This window comes from Lissotriton vulgaris, chromosome 7 (genome assembly GCF_964263255.1).
Source record: "Lissotriton vulgaris chromosome 7, aLisVul1.2, whole genome shotgun sequence".
NCBI lineage: Eukaryota > Metazoa > Chordata > Amphibia > Caudata > Salamandridae > Lissotriton > Lissotriton vulgaris.
The window spans coordinates 1,716,864,072-1,716,879,451 of NC_141695.1; positions in this window are offsets into that span (position 1 = coordinate 1,716,864,072).

Here is a 15,380-nt window from a genome sequence, read left to right on the forward strand (position 1 = left end):
CTGTATCTAAAGTCAAAGCTTTATTAACCATCTCTTATAAGCATCCACTATGCACCCCGCTTGACCAGCAGCATACTGGTCACCGCTCTACAATTTTGATTTACATTTAACCCCTTGGCGAAACATCAGAGACTATTAAATCTAGGTTGGATTAGTGACAAAGAAGGTACTCAAGCTCTTGGGTACCGTTCAATAAACGCACATAGACTTTGTTTGGGAAAGGCTGCGTAACCAATAATCATCAAAGCCCGGTGTGAGGATGCAGGTGGAAGGAGATGCAGCCAGGTCAGTATTGGGAACAGTTCTCCAGAGACAAGGTTTCATCATCACTCCAGCATTTGACAACACAACTGCAGTTTTGCAAATCACTTCTGGTGATCCAGAATGGTGGAAATTTCAGTAAGAACTTTAGGTGTGCATAAAGGGACTAGAAATGTAGAGACATAAATGTTCCAGTAGTATTAAGCAGTCACTTGCAGGTATGACCATAGTGGTGTAAAGATCCTCGCTAACATTCTTGAGAGTAACCCCCAGATTCATCAAAGTCATGTTTTGCGAGTCCTTAATAGCGAATTTTAAGGATTCGCTATTAAAGACTCGCAAAACGGGATGCATGTAGGAGTCGCAATATTATTTGCGATTCCACACTGATTCCTAACTTGCGAATAGCCCATAGGAATGAATGGGGAGTCATTCCTTATTTGCGATTAGCAATTAGCTAATCGCAAATGTGCCGCAATTTCAAGGGTGCCAGGGTGTCCAAAGGACCCCCTGTTACACCCCTGAAATGGTAATGTTCACTGGTGTTGCGCACACACATGTCCCAAGGACATGTGTGTGTGTAACATACAACTTAGAAAAAAGCACTAAAGTGCATTTTTCTAAGTTTTTGCTATTTACCACGTAGTTTGACTTCGCGGTAAATAGCGGCCCCAGATTGCGAATTTGCAATCTAGGAATGGTTCATGCATTGCATTTAAGGAATCGCAAATTGCGATTACTTAAATGCAATCGCAATTTGAGAACTCGCAATTATTTGCGAATTCTTAAATTGCGAGTGCATGAACCCTTGATGCATCTCAAATGCCATTTTTACGGGCACAAACGGCCGAATTTTGCGATTCGCACCATTTGCACTCGCAAAAATGCTTGATGCATCTACCTGTGAGTCTCTAATAACTTTAATGTAAGCATTTAAAAACATTGCTCTTTTTGGATCAGCTAGATTGAATTTTACTTTCGGTATTGTTTCAAAGTTGGTTACCTTTATTTTTGCTTATTCACTTCTCATTTCCTTAATTCACATACTTAGCACCCCTTGTCAGTTTTACCTCTTTTCAGCTTTGGTTCTCCTCTTGTATTCTAACGTACAGCACTGCACAGCCTTTGGGACTATCTGAAGGTTTAGGAATCTTAAAAAAAAGGCATTACATTCTTTACATGGTAACTATTCCGGTAGAGTATCATCCTCCTTCTAAGCAGGACATCTTGTATCCATCCTATCTGCAAGTTCCTTGAGTGCTCTTATGGCACAATAGGATACCAAAGGGGATGATGGACGGAGCCTTTGAGCAAATTAAACACTCACCCCAGTCACAGATCTGGGTTTAATCCATTGTTATTTTGCTCACCAAGCCACCTCAGTTCAGACATGGCCATATGCAAATCGGTCTTGCCCCTGAGCCTCATGGGAACAGTCCAGCCCAAACAGCCAAGCCATGTCTTCCCTGGACCATAAACAAAGCAATACCAAAGGGGATGATGGTATCGCTTTGTTCACCCTAAATTGGCAGGGTATGCCCAGAGGTGGGTCCCTTGCTCACTCTGCCACTGGATTCAAGATAACCTGGCTGATGAGTATTATGAACTCGAAACCGGTCCTAGAAAGCTTGAATCCGGTCCAGGGATGGCATGGCTTGGCAGTTCGGGCTGGATTGTTCCCATGAAGCACAGGGTCAGACTGATTTGCATATGGCCATGTCTGAACTGGGGTGGGGGAGTGAGCTAAAGAATGATGATCGATTAAACCCAGATCTGTTGACTGGGGGTGAGTGTTTGGTTTTTTCAAACGCTCCGTCCATCATCCCCTTTGTTATCGCCTTATGGCACAATAGGGCTGTCCCTGCTCCACCCTAGGGCATCATGGATCTCCCACAGGTGTAAATGGAAAAGAACCTGGGTAGTGCACACCCTGGTTTGGGAAAGGAACATTCATAGAGACAACCCTGGATCAGCAAGAGATGTTGTTTACTTCAATGCCTCACTATGCTTCCTTTCTAGAGACTGTCATTAAACGTTCACAAGTTTGTTCTGTCTAGGTGCAGCAATGCATTTTTGCATTGGGTCCTGTGTTCATTCCTATTCAGATGTTAAGAAATTGGCTTGGGGGATCTTCCTAGGTATGCTAACGGAGCCCCATTCATCAATTCCTTTATCTCCAGCGGCAGACCGCTCTGACTCGAGTAAGGCTCTCCCACTTACCTGCCTTCCTACAGAAGTGGAACCCCCCTCAAAACTACCCTAGCGGCATGTAGTTATTATCACCTTACTCACTGAGACGTCGTAACCCCATGTAACAAAGTACATTTCCACTTTATCCCCAGTCACCATGGATATGTTTTCGCCCAAGAGTCCAGTCTCCCACGGAATTACTTAGAAACCTGCTATTTCAAAGTCACGCTGTAGATATTTTGTGTTCCTATGAGTGCCTCAGGCACTTCTTTTCCGGTAGCCCTCAACAACATCTGACTAACCTTAATGTCCCTTCGGGGACAATAGCTTGCTAAGCCTCCAAAATAGATATGATTTCATTTCAAAACATCCAGCGGTCCATTTAGGTACCTTCTTTTCCCAGGCACAAGCCCCCAGTAGACACCCCTTGCACTCATCCTAAACTTTGTATTCTCATGCCCTCAATGAAGGTGTTCTCTTACTGCATGCTCAAAAGCTCACCCGTAACTTCTCCATGCATATTGTCCCCCATTTCACTCCTGTCCTCCGTCTTCACCAGGTCTTCCACCACAACTCTTCGGATGGACTCCAGCTCCTGCACCTCTTTTGTAGCTTAAGCCTGGTGACCCTCCAAGGCGCGCAAGCCAATTCCTGTTCCTCCTGTACCTTCTTGCCCTGCAACACTCTGCTGGTTAGGCTTTGTGTTAGATCCTTCATATAAGTCCACTCTCAGTTTGCAAATGGCTCTGAGCATAGCTCTCTCTTGGTGACATCTCTCCTTCCTCTGGTGGTTCTGGCACCAATATTTGTCAAATGTTTTTAAACGCCCTCCCCCGTATGCGCAGATAAATACTTCTACCCCCTTTTTTGTCTGAGCCACATTAATCTCTAATGGTGTTATGTTGGTCTCCACTCACAAGATTCAATTGTCAGGGCCACACTGTCAATATGACCTTGTTTCGGTGCTCAGAAGTCCCAAGCACTATTCGAGTGCTGCATTTGGTGCCAATATCTCAGTCCAGACCATGTTTTCATGCATGTCCTAGATCTCAGACGAGCACGGCCCTAGCATCCGCAGGGTCTTCCCTGTCTCTCTGATAAGCCCCTTCCCTTCACTCACCCACAGGTTCTGCAGGCAGCCAGCAGCTCCAGTTACACCACAGGGGGCGCTGTGGAACCATCACACCAGCCACTGGAGCTCTGCACCAGATGGCGGCTCTACGACCACCCAACCCTTCACCTACCGAAGACGGGCAGACCAGGACCATATTTTCTGGCACAAAAGCGGATATGTGCTCATTGGCAGAATCAGTAGCTGCTACCTTAGGAGCATAGATTCACCCAGGGGGGACCACGCCTAGTGTTCCTTCCATACAACGGACGAGGCGGGACCCCCAAGCCAGAGGAGCTGACAATGGAGAAGATCCAGACCCTCACATAGGGCACCAATCCTGAATCCCATTCAATGTGCAAAAAATATCATATTAAAGCAAAGTATAGACTTATTTTTCGAATTAGTTTATAGATATTTTGGTTCTTAATCTCCAGATACTTCAAGATTTCATAGCCCACAAAGAGATTTTCTGTTTCCAAAGATCTCTATTGATACGCTTTTGCTCCAAACCCCTCAATGAAACTTTTAGTTCCCAAACGCCTTCTTAGAAGTTTCCTTTTATTAAAGCCTCCCAGAGATACTGTCTCCCAAGCTCAACAAACATTGCCCTACAGCATACGCAAGTATGCATGGAGTGTGCAGACTAGACGTCATTCATGGATGTTTTTGCAAGGGCAGTGGTGCACTGCGGCCATTCCAGTGCTAGCGCAGCCGGTATGCCCAGGAAGGCGTTAGTGGACACATTGCATCTAGTTTGTCAGGAAGGAAGGATGTGTTTGCAAGATATGTCTGAGCATAGTTGGGGCAGTAGTAATAACTGCAGGCGAGTGGTCGGATAGCTGCCTTAAAGAGGAGGCAAGAATGTACCGAGGACCTGATTCACAAAGATCCTCCTCACTTGGGCCGGAGTCCCCGCAGTCGTGTGGGAGTCTCCGCACTGGGGGCGGAATCTCCGCAATGAGAATTCTCATAGTGGGGATTCCGCCTGAGTGCGGAAGTCCTTTGTGAAATAGGCCCTGAATGTTTCCAGGTCTCAGGATAGCACTGCACATCTCCAGCTCTGCCACTTCACAGCATGGAGGGGTAGTTAGAAGCAAACTCTCCAGGAGTAAATATGCATGGATGGTTCACCGCCGGATGATAGGCAGGACCCTTGGAGACACTCTGGCTGATTGGCCTCGCACTAGTATAGTATAAAGGCACCACTAGACAGTTTCAACGCTTTCCATGTCTAATGACCACCTCCACTAAGCTTTAAAGTGTAGAAGACTAAGAAGAGATGGGTAGAGCTCAGACCTAATGGCTTCTAAAGGCACTAAGTGGGCTTCATGGTCCGGGTCACCATATGGTATGGCTACCAAACCTATTGAATGAGACAAGGTACTGGGTGGAACCCTGCTCCTTTGTACAAGTGGTGAGCCCTGCTCCAGACAAGGATTTCTGCCAATGGCTCCCTAAAATATGAGAATTTTGTGAAGACCAGATGTGTGAGACTGTGAAATGGGAGCAGAGATGCAAAAAAATTCCTACAGACCCACCTGGGAAAAAGTCACTGTGTAAGGGTGTAGCAGGGTTTCCGTTCTCCCACAGAACTGTGCATAGAGATCTAGAACCTCAGTGAGTTAGGATGATCCAAAACTCATCTCAGTGTCAGAAATCTCCTTACCTAGCTAGCTACAGTGTCTCATGGATCATTATGGAATGAACCATGTCTTAGACAAACCAGAACATGATCTTTAGAATACCTCAGGAATCGTGGAACACATGAACACTCTTTCGTTATATAATCATTTCAAACCAAAACTGGGAGTCAAAGAACACAAATGCAAGTTTGAAATATTTATTATTCAATGCAAAGTTCTCAAACGCAGTATCTTGTATAATACCAAAATGCAGATTATAAAAATCAGAGTTAGCAGCATAGTCACTAATCCATAGTAAGCAAAAGGTGCTAGCATGTTATAATGCAAAACCTATAGAATCGATATCACCTATATTTCGCGCACCCTATCTAGTATATTATTTTATATCTAAGAAGGTCTCATTCGGGCTTTAGCAGGGCGGCCCCATACCTCTCAATGTCAGTAGGAGCAGTTCACATCAACAGCTACCAGCTCTCTCCATGCGCAGCACCAAGTGTCTACGTTCATTCCGTGTAACTCTATCTTAAACCCGCGTAGAGCCCAAAATGTTGGCATCAACATTATTTATGTTATGTCTAATGTGGTGCGAGGATCAGGCCTCTCAGCAACCTTGTGTTAGGTTAATCTTAGAGTGTGCAGCTCTCAGTGTGCAGACAGTTGTACCAAGTGCACCAGGCAAAGCTGATAGCATAGAAATAACATATTATTCTCAACTAAACCACCTCACCGCTTCTAGGGTGAAAGCTACAACAACAAGTATGTGTCGTGTGCAAAACTGAAGCCGAAGGCAAACCGGCTGTTTAAACATGTAATACACTCATGCTAACTTAACGCAATATATGTAATGAAGTATCCATATGACACCCCCCCATTGGTCCGAGCACCGCCAATCATAAGGGAAAAGGCAATACTAAATCAGATACAAAAATTGAAAGCAAAATTCAATAATATTGAGCTAAAATAAGCTAAAAATATGTATGAATGAATATGTATGAATGCCTACAGTGGCCTCAAAGCTAAAAAAGAACAAAAGTCTTGAACCAAAAGTCTTCCGCCAGGTCCAAAAATTATGAAATGTATGACCAGGTCGCATCCTTTCAAATGTTTGTAAGAGAAAAAACCAAGGCACTTATCCGATATCCAAAGTCATGTGCCACCCAGACGTTATCTCCAGCGACATCACGTGAGTGAACTTTCCATCAGTTGAACTTAGTCCATCCCTCCAATTCAGCGAGGCGAAAGTTATATTTCACAACAAAGCATTCCCTCCAGGCATCTCACGATTGGAAAGTATATGCAAAGAAAGTTGCAACAGCCTCCAGTATGAAATCACTGCCATCATCCGAAAATAGTTCAGCCATCCAATTTAGCAATGGGAAAGAACATACGTGCTCCTCCAGCATCGGATCCTCCTGCAACGTCAGAGGACAACTCGGTGGGTTCACCAGATCGCTGTGTGTCAGAAAGGCATCCGCCGCTGCAGAGATCTCCCATTGGCCCAGAACTCCATTTATCGCTGCCAAGGCCATAACTCTCTCGCCAGAACAGATCAGCTCGTGAGCCACCACGGGACGCATTAGCTGATCAAAATCGACGTCAGGAGCAGTCCTCAAGCATAGGCATAAATCAATGGCCCAATCGAACTCGCAGCTCAGGCAGTGAAACACAGGTTGGACACACGTGAAGTCGGTGAACCGAAATGACAATCTATAGGCCGTGCTTAATGCTGCAAGCGGCAATGTTCCATAGTAATTGAGCATCCGATTACGACACAGGGTCAGGAGGCGTTGAACGGCGCCTTGCGCAGGATGGGCATCCATGTTTTATGAAGAAAAACACCAATAGAAAGCCTGCGGCCACAGCCAGCAAAACAGGTAGTCCACCAAACAAGCTCGAAAAAATAGTGTGGAAAAACGTGGGAATGATACCAAAAACTTTTTCAAACGTAGTCACGAGGCCACTGCTTACTAGTTTAAAAAAATGTGCAAGGCCAGTCGTTGAAGAAGCATTAAAAATCTGGTGTACCAGCTCGCAGAAATGAAATGGCAAATCAGTGTTTAAGAGCGCCTGCACCTCTGTGCGGGTGTTGGCTATGTGAAGGACATAAGTTTCCCGGGCCGAACTCAGGGTCACTTGTTTTTGAGACAAAAGGGCCCTTATTCTGCTTAAACCATTGAATTTCGCTTCCAAGGTTGGGATCCGTGGCCAGATGGAGACATCTGAAGAGCCATGCGTGGGTGGGTATAGCACGTTCTTGCAGCACACTACACGCTCTGATACAGTAACTATATAAGCCACACCAATTAATAAACCACAACATAATTCGTTGTTTAAAAGCAAATAACTACCATTAGCTAATAATGTAAATGTGGGCACTACTGCTGGAACTGGCGTGCCTTTTAAAACACATGCTAAATTTGGGCGGTCCTGATTACAAGAACCGTGTAACTGAATGTGTCTGCATATTAATGAATGGTCAGGTGACTGTGTGCATTCCTCACCATTAAGATTAACTTCTTTTCCATCTTTCAGACATCTGTATGTGTATGGTAATGACCATGCCTCATGTAGGAATGCATTGCCTAGCGGTTCATATCGACCTATAGCAATATAACGCATACAGTTAGTAAATTTATATAAAGGGAATGGTAATGTTATTAATCCATGAATAAGCCATGTGGCAGTAGTGGTTTCAGCAACAGAGAAAGGCAAGGACTCTAGCTTTTCAATATGTAGCATAGAAAATGAAGCATCACGCATTGAAAGCATGCGCTGTTTCTCAGTAAGATTAAAAGGAGCAAAAAGGGATGAAACGTTCAATGAGGTCCAGGGAACTCGACCAGCCTTAAGAGTCTGTAGCGTCCATGCAAACTGCATCACAGAACGCAATTGATTTTGACCATGGTATAACGTGGACACTTCATCATGTACAATATCAACAACAGAAGAAACAATATTATCCAATGTGTAAATTCTGGAAGAAAGCATGTTAATACTGTTATCGACCACTGCAAGCACTTTTTCCAAATTTGCTTGATCAATAGCTCTCAGGCGTTTTGCTGCCTCAACTTGTGAAAATTTCCAAATCTCATTGTATATAGCATAAAGAAAGCGTTTAGATCTACCCCTAGCTGGGCCTTTTATAAAATCATTTAGGTCTATATTTTCATTCAACTGGGACAGATGCAGTTTAACTGCAGCCAAAGTGGAGTGTTGTAACCAGTTCTGACACAATTTTCCTACTGAATAAGTAGTAACAGTGTGATCTGTTTCAAACCTGGGATCTGGCCTGACGTGTGTAAACCCTTCAGACAAACCCAAAAAACGACGTTGGCAAGCATCAGAGCTCCTCTGCCACAAGATCCACCCCTCCGGGTCGAAATGGGAAACATTAAAGGAGGAGTTCTGCAAAAGTGCTTGTATCTCACTGATGGATAATGTAGTGAAATTACTCCAACCTGAATATTCTTCTAAATCAGGGATAGTAGGGGTATTTAATTTTTTAGATGTAGCCAATCCAAAACATGTTGTTTGGGAAATAGTTGAATTTAAAAACAACATGTGATTCGGGATGAGACATGCACGATGCAAAGCCTCAGTGCCTTGTACCTGCCAATCTTTGGTACCCCAAACCGATTTAAGGTCAATAGTATCCTTCCATAACTCATAGCCATCTACAGATAACCTTTCCAGAAAGGACTTTGAATACAGCAATTTTGTATCAGTAAGTCTGACTTTGGGCATGAATTTCTGGTTCACTTTAAAATAAAACGACTCAGGATTTGATTGATTAAAGTCTGTAAAATAAGAGTATTTTCCCAGAAACGTACTCGAGCTCCCCTGTAAAGGAGCAGGGCAATGTTCCCACTGAGTGTAATTCACAGGAACCCTCCTGGAACTTGTCTTGTGTAGGAAATGATTCCCATAATGTTGATAGCAAAATAAATCATCATAATTGACAGAATCTAAGTACAAATCCTCAGCATCAAAGGCCGCATAATATTTCAAATCAGAGAACAATGCTTCTACAGCCTGAAGATCCCAGTCATCAGAATGAACATTTTGCTTAATCACATCTCCCATGTTTACTCTAAGCACATTAGGAACATTAATAACTTCTGTGGGGCCATGTATCTGAAACCTAACCGCATCCCACACAATCCCATCAAGGACTGGCCAAGCAGTAATCTGTACTGAATGTAAGTCTCTCTTTAGTCTGTGTACTGAATGTGAGGAGGACAGAGGGGCCAATGTTCCATTAAGGTACCGAATTCCTGTTCTTTCTATCACATAATGGCCATCGATCAAGCGGAAAAAATAAAACACAAAACCAATTGACATAAAAAGATAAAATGAAAATAATATCAGCCAAACGTAAGTCCAAGGTGGAATTAAAAAATGTTTTTTAAACAACGTGGCATATTTTGCAATAGTCGATGGTTTCTTTGAAAGTTCCGAAACAGAGTCAAAAGAGAATCTGGACTGGTTAGCCAAACGGGCATGTAGGTCGGACATAGATAAATCAGCAGGATCTGCATAGGTCAGCTCATCAATGTTAGCAAGAGGAATAGTATTTAATAAAGGACTAGATAAAGCAGGCATCTCGAGGGACACCTCCTGATCTGTACCAGATGTAATAGCCAGCACAGAGTTCCTCACCATGGAAGGACAGGATGCAGCCGGTGTCATGCTATGAAGAATCGGCCACCCTGTGTGTCTTGACATTGTCAATAGAAATAAATCTGTTTTCTTTACGACCTGGAAGTGGTGGTAAAATGACTGTTCTTGTGCCCTTCACTCCAAGGACTCGAACCGGCGGTCGATATGAGGGACCAAACTCTTTCTTGTTATTGATCTTCTCTCGAACCAGTTCTCCAACTTGGGGTAGCCAGCCAACTACCGGGATCTGCAACGCATCATCCGATGTGGAGGGCAAGTGTTCCTTTGCAAGACTGTCTCTGGTCTTTTGTAGATCCTGTAAAACATTGCAATGTTCATCTACGTCAAAGGCCGCTGCCTGGGCCTGGCAGTCTGCACCATCAAGGTCAGGGACGTACATCTTGATACCAAAGAGCATTTCGTATGGGGTCCGCCCACCCAGAGACCTTCTAGGGAGATTATTAAGCGCACGCTGCACGCCATAGAGGTGGGTCAGCCAGTTTCTACCAGTGCCTATAACACGGGCTGTCAAAGATTGCTTTAAGTCGCGGTTCATTCTTTCTACTACAGAATTGCCCTCAGGCCTGTAGGGGCTTGAAAACTTCACCTGTACTCCCAACGAAACCATAGCATCCTTATACGCCTTAGAGGCGAAAGCCGGACCCTGGTCCGAATGGAAAGTACCACAAGCAAAGATTCCCACAAAGACACGCAAATCCTTAATGACAGTTCGCGAATCAGCGCTTCGATGCGGCCATACCCATACAAAGCGTGTGCATGAGTCAACTGCTACTAAGATGTATTTATAAGCAGTATCAGAAGAAAAAGGACCGCAGTGATCCAAATAAACGCAACCAAGCGGTTTATTAGAGATGCACAACTGTGTCTGAGGCGGACGCGCAGCAGTAGAAGGCTTAATCTGCTGACAAATGTCACACATAAGGACATAATCGCGCGTCTGTTTGTACAGTCCCCGCCACCAGAACCTCTGTTGTAGCTGAGATACAGTGGCTGAGACGCCCGCATGCGCAGACGCCACACCTTCATGAGCCGCTGTAATCAGAGAAGCTCTGCGATCCGAGTTGGGAACTAAACGCTCTCCAACTTCAGGAATTTTCACATAAGGAACCTTATCGGGACTTAAGTGGTATGTGTATTTCGAAGGGAACCCCGCAGGATATTTACCTCCCTTCGCAGTGGCAGCAACAGCCGCCAAGATGTCATCATCTATTTTGCTTTTGGACCTCGTGACTGCTGCAACTAAGTATTTTGATACCGCTGACTTCGCTGCTTCATCAGCAAGCGAGTTGCCAACAGCGTGGACCCCCACGCGCTGGTGGCCAAGAGTATGAATCACAAACACGAGCGGCAGTTTCTCTTTAAGTTCCGCCACTCGGACCCAGATCATTTTATGTTTTATTGTGCTACCCTTGGAATCACGAAAATCATTCTGAATCCAAAAGAACAAGTTCTCATTGTAAGACTGGACACAGTAGTAAGAATCACTTACGATTAAAGTCGTCACACAAGGATCAGCGTACTCCAATGCGAGCATAAGAGCGCGAAGCTCTGCTAATTGTGCGGTGCAGTCCCCTAGCGTTTGCGTGTGCACAACACTGGACTTGAACTCATCGTTCACCATGGCACCCACCACAATGGCGCAAGCGGAAACGTAGGCGTGTTTAGAGCCATGCGCAACCTGCGCCGAACCATCCGTGTAAATGATACAATGGAAATCCTCCAACGGCCGCATTGCTAAAGGAGCAGGATGAACAAATTCATACTGTAAATACTCCTGCGACCGTAAAGCGGCGTCAAAAATAAACGTGACATCCTGAGATGTCAAGGATGTAGCCCACTGAATCCACCGAGGGTGCAAAGCTTTAGAATTAGGTACACTGGCTTTCGTGACCGCCTCCAAGGCTGGACACGGGGTGACAACCAACATGCGCTTTCCCTGCGACAGGGCACGTTCCTTAAGAATTGCCATCTGCACAGCCGTTAAAACTTTCTCCACAGTGGAAAATCGCAGTTCAGCCGAAGTGTACAAGTGTGACTTGTAAGCAATAGGTACAGTATCCCCTTCATTAAAAGTCAGGTACGTGAAACCCACCGTCCCAGGGATAATTCTTATCACCAGGTTGGTCTGGTTATCACGAGTCTGTAAGTAGTCAGAAGCCAGCATATCAGCCTGCAAGGACTGCAGAATGGCTGAATGCTCAGGCAGCCAGCATGATTTGGAAAAAGATGGTTGTACCAAGGCATATAAAGGCTTGATACGCTGGGCATATTCCGGAATGTATGTCCTCCCGAAATTTAAAAAACCCAGCAAAGACTGTAATTTTTTCAGCGTTGTCGGAGAGCGCAACTGCGCGCACTTCTCCAGGAACTGAGGAGCCAATCCCTTTCCTTCATGGTTAAGTTCATAACCTAGAAACAACACTGTGTACTCCGCAATGTGCGATTTTGCAAAGTTAAACTTGTAACCCATGTCTGCAAAGTTACAAATTATGCTGTTTACTCGACACAGATGCACCCAAAGCTCGTCGTCTGTGAGATAAATATCATCCACATACGAACATGCAACTGGATCGAAACTCTCTAAAAGAGAGACTATGCGGGCGGAAAACACTCCCGGACTATTTTTATATCCCATTGGGAGTCGATTAAACTTTTTTTGTACGCCGCCGCATGTAAAACTGGTCCATTGGGAACTGAGACCATCTAATCTATGTGCATAAAAACCATTGGAAATGTCAAGCGTGGTTTTGAACCGTTTACGCTCAAGACTATTCACTAGGGCAGAGCCGTGAGTATTCTGTACTGCACAGTTACGGCAATGCGAGTTCAAATGCCTGTAATCCAAAACAAGACGATATGATCCGTCCGGCTTGTTAACAGTAAAAAGGGGATTATTCATCGGTGACACACACGTTTCAATTACACCTTGATATTCCAATTGTTCAAGGATAGCCGCGACCGAAGCCTTAGCTTCACGCCGTATGGGATATTGGGGTTGTGGCTGCGGCTGTGACCGTAACGGAATCTCATGGCTCGGGGACAATTTATCCCAGCCACACTGATTCCGGTACACAGCCGGCGCAAGCGCCAGAGCCCACTCTTCTGCAAAATGCAGAGCTTCCATTCTTGGCACAGTGTGCGCGAAACTAGGGAGGATTACCTCCTCCCCTCGCGGAGCTGCGAGAACAAAAGGTGGGGGCCAGTCAGCCTCCGAAAGCAAAATGTCATACGTATCCGAAAGATTTTCCCAAAATACCCCTTTTACAGTTCGCTGCATGTCACCTTCAATTAACAGGACAATTTCAAAAAGTCTTTCAGGGGGAGCAACATGTGTATCAGCTGTTTCAATCACAATAAAAGTCTCAGTCGCTGTCACCTTCAACAGTGGACGGAGGGCCTCTCTCACTATGGTAATCTCCGCCGCGCTGTCCAGCAAGGTCAGAGCCCACGTCAGATTCCGAAGCCGCGTTCTCACTATCTGGGGCATATCGATGCGCCGTTAAGGCAGCGACTTTCTTCTTGGCAAACTGCGGTCTCTTTGGCGTAGAGTCGTCCCGCTGATCCCCTTCACTTCGTGTGCGGGGCTGGCCACGTCCTTGCTGGCCACCCCTGCCCCTGCCGCCCCCTCCACCACCGGTTGACGGAGCCGATGAGTCCTGAAAGGAACGAGGAGAGCGTTGGTCAGATGCCTGATATCTTTCAGGCGATTTAATCGTAGCGCGATCGCGCAATTCATAAACTCGCTCTGACTGCGCAGGTTGTGAAGGCGCCGGACTCGAAACCTGTGTCTGCTGTTGTTGTTGCTTACCCTGATTCTGCTTTTTAGGCCAATTTTGTTTTTTGGACTTGGGCTGTCCACCTGTTTCCGAAGACTGTCCCTGGGGCTGCTTTCTTTCTTTTTCAAGAAAAACCTTTGCACCCTTAGAATTGCGGCCAACCGTTTTATAAGCCGCCACAATAATTTTTGCCAGCTGACGGGGTTTCTCGGCATCGGGAATTAACGCCAGACCATTGGCCACCTGAAAGTTCACAGCATCCCCTTTTACATTGGCAAGGATAATACCGCAAACTGTCTCAAATGAACCGTTCAGGCGCATACCCAACTCAACCGCCGACTCAGGTCCGTGATCATCTTGAACACGTTTGAGGATCGCAGACAGGTTCGACACTGTCGGTGTGCCAAAGCACCTCGAGTAAACCGCTGCAAAAGTCTTACCCCATGTTTCGCAGTCAGCAAGTTCAGGGGCTAAATCCTTCGGTAAACTAAGCGTAAGAATCCGGTGTTTTTCACCCGGAGTCGTATTAGGAAACACAGCCTCCAGCTGGTCGAATTTCTCGGCAAGCCAGTAAGGAAAATCATCCTTATTATCTGGCTTTCTGCCCATTACGGAATTCACCATGACAGGACTGATTTTCAAACCAGCCTGTTCCGCTCGAAGCTGCGAACCTGCGGGGGCAGCGCCATGTATATTACGACCAATGTAATGAACAAGCGCTCTAATCACATCATGCAGACGTCGCAAATCAACCACATTACAAGTGGCGCGATTAGGATGAGGAGTAAATCCGCCCAAGGCGGGCCAGGCTGTGCCCGGAATGGACAACGGACCTAACCTCGGAGCCGTTAAAGAGTGGGGTAGGACGCCACCAAACCAAACTCCGTGCTGCCAAGCATCGATAGGTACTTCCAGTGCTCTGTACGGAGCATAAGCCGCCGGAACAGCCGAGGCAGTGTACGAGTGGTAGACGCCCGAATTAGCGTTTACTTCCGGAAACGTCACCCAGGAATAAAACAATTCGTACGGGTACGCATGTTCCGCACTCACCACTAGAACCACAGCCAAACCTTCCGCAGGGACATTATATGCCCTCAAGTGGTCGCGAACCGCGACGCGGCTATGCTGCGCTATTTCCACGGCCATGGTAGCACCGGAAGTGAAAAAGGACAAAGAACACTTTGTAGCACAACTGGGTAGTAATTCAAAGAAACCGTTTAAAGTAGAATTCAAGCTTGAAAAGACCTATTTCAAAAACAGGTAGGTTTTTCCGACACCACCGTTTACCGGAAACGGGAATGAAGGTGTTAAGGTTTGAATGATATACTACTCGAGTGTCATGAAATACGGCCAACCAATCCGTTGGGCGCCATGTAGCAGGGTTTCCGTTCTCCCACAGAACTGTGCATAGAGATCTAGAACCTCAGTGAGTTAGGATGATCCAAAACTCATCTCAGTGTCAGAAATCTCCTTACCTAGCTAGCTACAGTGTCTCATGGATCATTATGGAATGAACCATGTCTTAGACAAACCAGAACATGATCTTTAGAATACCTCAGGAATCGTGGAACACATGAACACTCTTTCGTTATATAATCATTTCAAACCAAAACTGGGAGTCAAAGAACACAAATGCAAGTTTGAAATATTTATTATTCAATGCAAAGTTCTCAAACGCAGTATCTTGTATAATACCAAAATGCAGATTATAAAAAT